Genomic DNA, 4350 nt, shown 5'->3' with positions numbered 1-4350 from the left:
TGTAAGTGGGGTGGCCTGGGGTTTATGTAAAAGGCAGGGATTGTGTTGAAACCATAATCATCCAGATACTTCTGAGGAAATCCCTCTGGAACAGTGGAAATAGCACAGCATTCGGCCATCAGTCCCTCGGTAATTTCCCAGATTGTGACTGCGTTTGATTTCCCGTGAGACGTCTTGAAAACTGCTCTCTTTGTTGAGAGGCTGAACCTCTGAAAGTTCGCCCTGGAGAATGTAAGCATTGACAGGAGAGCCGTTGTGTTGATTCCCTAGGGCGCACTGTCCAGCACGCCGGCAGACAGACCCAGATCAGAAGGCCTGGACTTGGTACGTGAACGTAAGTAATATCCTTAGGTTAGTGCAGTGAGGAAGCAGAGGTCCCAGGGTGTGGGTCAAGGAGATGGCAATGGGGACGCAGAGGCCCTGTCATGGCACCAATGGGGTCTAATTTGTACTGTGCGCTTTGGTCATCCACTGTGTGATCATCCTCTTGTGTAATGGGCACCATCGGCCTGTTGTAATGGCTCCAACACCACCCTCCTCCCAGCCTCAGGAGAGGGAGGTGTTCCCAAGGGAGAGGGGGCATGGCTGCGGCATCCCCGAGGCTTCTCTGCTTTATGCTGAGGGCTGGCCCAGTGGCCAGATGGCCTCCAAGTTGGTGGGGGTGGTGCACAAAAGCAGCTTTCAGGCACATTCCCACGCAGCTGCCAGGATCTGCACTGAGCCTAGGATCTGCAGAACCATATCACAGGCTGGGCCTCAAGGCTGGCAGGTTGGCAGATGCTGCACTGAGCAGCAGAGTTACTCTGTATCCTGAGTCAGGAAGCTTTTCTGCTGCTTTGCTGATCAGAGGAGCCTGGTAGTTAAATGAGGCAGGAAGATACACCTGGTTAATGCAAAGACACAGATGGAGCCCTGGAAGCCCGTATTTCCTGGTGTTTAGTCAAAGAAGATCAGGCCAGGGCAATATGACTTGACAGTCCTCAGCAAGGACTCATCAGAGAGACCCTCAGCTGTTGCTAAACTTCTTTTTTCCTTGTTGATCCCCCAACACACGAACTGCTGGGCACCGCCAAAGTCCACAAAGAGGAGAAAAGAGGGAGGAGCAGCATCCGCCTGCTAAAATTCATGGCTGAGGATGGACCAAGTAACCTTTGACCCTGACTAGCTCATTATGCGTTCCACAGGGGACCCTTATTACATAACAGTACAGTGATTGGCCAGCCCCAGGCTGGCAGGATAAACCCAGAGCACAGCAACCTCTGTCCTCATGACTGAAATGGGCTAGTGCCACTAGATGGGCCATGCCTCCTTCACCTCTATTACGCAGCAGTAAGGGTGTGAATCACAGCAAGGAGATCAAAGCTCTGTAGAGCTAGAGACAAGCTCTCTCCTCGCCACCTTTCATATGGCAATTCTCATCCCTCCCCCACTCCCACCCTCCCCCCTACCCCCACCCTCCCCCCACACACACACATTTACAGAGGAGACTCTAGACAAAATACAGCAAAGTGCAAAACTGGTCCCTGGACTGTGGGAGGAGAGTTATGGGCAGGGAGTGAGGGAGCGGATGGCAAGGAGAAGGCTCCGGGCGAGTGTGGTCACGGTGATCAGCGAGCCTATGGGAGTTATTCACATTCTCAGGAGGCCAGGACAATTGCTTAAAAGTAAGACAGGAAAGCTGGAGGCAAGACCACGCTAACCATGAAAGCAGGGGACAGTCCAGCTCGCAGCGTAGTTCTCCTACAGTCGCTCTGGACTGACTCTGGCTCTTGTCCCCACTGAGTCTCCCACCCCAGCCACCATGCGCACATGAGCCCAGGGCGATTCTGAGGAGACCCCTATTTTCTGAACAACGGCTTCAGGAAGGACCTGGCTGGCTGGGAAAGCGCAGAGCACTACAGAGCCGGCTGGGCCCTTCATGTTTTTCAGCCTGTCAGCATATTGGATTCAGACTAATTCTCAGGCTGAACTCTATTTAGAACAGGTACCTTTGTTCCTTCCTGTGCTAACGTCACTCCGCTTTGGGGGAGAATAAGGACAGAGGCCTATTAGAGATCTGTAGAAAGCCCATCTGGGAGACAGATTCTTCCACAGCTGCTACTGTGAGATTCTGACAGTTTCCTCTGAACCATCGGGTGCTGGCTGCTGTCAGCGATGGGGTCCTGGACTGGATGGAACTCAAGTTTTGATTCAGTCTGCTAATGCCTATAGCTAGTCCTTCACTAGTCAGTACCAGGCTCCAAGAACCAGCTCCTCGGATGGTGCAAATTGGCTTAGCGCTATGGACGGCAATGGAGCTCTGCAAATTCCCACCAGCTGAGGATCTCTAGCCCTGCAGCATCAGTGACTCAGGACACTGGAGTGTGTTGGCCGAGGCTTTGAAATGATCATGGCAGTGAGAGATGGGCTCAGACTGGAAACCCCAAACCCAGCACTGGTGGACTTGGGGACGCTGAGATCTGGATCCGCAGCCAGAGCTGAATGATGTGGCTTGGGGCAGTCGCTGATTACAATAACCCCTGGTGTGTAGCTAGGCTGTGTGCACTGCACACTGGGTTCCCAACTGCAGGATTTGACTAGAAGCCTTTAAAAAAAAAAGTTTTGAGGTGCAGAAGGACACGGAAAAATGTGACACCCTGTCCCAGACCCTGAGCTATTTCTGTGGTACAGGGGTCCCTTTACGAACAGAGCAGCCATCTCCATACAGCAGCTAACAAAACAAAAAGCTTCCATGATCCTTAAATCCTGACCCTGTCCCTCTTCCATCCTGCGCTGTCCTTTAATACACAAAGGCCTTGTCTACACTTACGTCCGCATGTAGGGTGCGTGTAGCTACACGTGAAAGGCTGTGGTAGGGAGGGCAGCCAGGCTCAGCTCGGGGAGCTGCCGGTGCCATTCCACACTGCCTCCCCCCACCAGAGCCTTTCCCCACTGGAATCTTTCACTGCCGTGGGGAGAGGCTCTGGCAGCGGGGAAGGGGCAGGACTCTACCCTACTAAATATAGCAGCGTAGACACGGGAGGCCCTGCATGGGCAGGTAGGGTGCATAGCCATAGGGTTCAAGCGTCCCTTTACTTGCCTTAGCCAGGCCTCACCATCTACACTGCTGTTACACCCGTGCTAGCAGGGTCGAAATAGCCCCAAGTGTAGACCTACCCAAAGCAACCACCTCTGTTCCTGGAGTCCTAATTGACTGCTCTTGAAGAGGCTTGGGGATTGCAAAGGAAGGCAGGGTCCAAGTTAACACCCTAGCCCAGCAGCAGCCCCTCTGGTGGGAATTCGTCCTGGGCTCACTGCAAGGAAACAGTTCCCCCTTAGTTAGGACTTTTTGTATTGTTCTTCCAAAAAAGTAAGGCAGAAACTAGTCATGTAAGCCACTCACCACAGGGTGGCGCTGATGCTCTGCCTCCCCTACCTTTTTCTCCTCTTAGGTCCCTTTGCAGCGAATCAGATTATGGCTGGTCTCTGTGCCCATTGATGCAGTCTAAGTAGCAGAAGCCCTTCAGCCCCACGGTGACATGGGCTGTTATGTGTTTGAATGATTAATCCTTAATCCTTCCTCTTCCTATTCTAGGCCAGAAGGGCTGAGGTGCTGTTTCCTGAGGAGCTGTTCCAGGACTAGCGAGGTAAGCACAGACACGGGCTGTGCACTACAGAGCTAGGTACACCCAAGAGCACCGCCAGCGTTTTTGCCGCCCTAGGTGGCGGAAGGTCCCTCCCCCAAAATCCCGCCCCCGACAGGCGGCAGAAGGTCCCGCTCCCAAAATACCGATGACAACGGGGGCAGCCGAAGATCCGGCCGCCGCGGTCGCCGCCCCCCAAATGTTAGCGCCCAAGGCAACTGCCTAGGTTGCCTAATGGGTTGTGCTGGCCCTGGGTACACCCCTGTAACCCTAGAGGGGCAGGAAACGTGGTCCTTTCAGGTGGAAACGATGGTCGTTTTAATATGAGAGTCGAGTGTTTAGATGCAAGCTGGATGGCTAGAAACAGAGTTTGGAAGATCAATATATAGCTGAAGATCATTGCTTTTATTGTGTTTTTTTCCCCCTCTCATAGGAGCCTTTCCAAGCGTCACAGAAGGACGGGCCAGCGTTAACACGGCATCGAGTTGTTTGTTGCATAATAAAGCTGCTGCTGATTTCCAAGTGTGTGCGGCCAACTTTCCTCACTGCGCACTAGGCTGCGTGTAGCCATGTGACTGAGATGTCGGCCTTCTCTTTTCTGGGCACTGCACCTTTAATAGTAGAGGAATCTTGCTGGCTGCCAGCATCCTGGCTAGGGTTCCCAGGTGTCCGGTTTTCGACCAGAACACCCGCTCGAAAAGGGACCCTGGCGGCTCCGGTCAGCACT

General features: G+C 53.3%; 1 long non-coding RNA gene across 1 annotated transcript; it reads left to right on the top strand.

The window, feature by feature from the left end:
• Window positions 1-270: 270 nt before the first annotated feature.
• LOC128845572 (uncharacterized) lies at window positions 271-4108 on the top strand. The gene is made up of 3 exons (XR_008446680.1): window positions 271-334; window positions 3575-3626; window positions 4057-4108. It is a non-coding gene; the product is annotated as an uncharacterized LOC128845572 (long non-coding RNA).
• Window positions 4109-4350: the final 242 nt, after the last annotated feature.

Source organism: Malaclemys terrapin, chromosome 11 (assembly GCF_027887155.1).
Source record: "Malaclemys terrapin pileata isolate rMalTer1 chromosome 11, rMalTer1.hap1, whole genome shotgun sequence".
NCBI classification, from domain to species: domain Eukaryota; kingdom Metazoa; phylum Chordata; order Testudines; family Emydidae; genus Malaclemys; species Malaclemys terrapin.
This window is presented reverse-complemented; position numbering and strand designations above follow the sequence as displayed.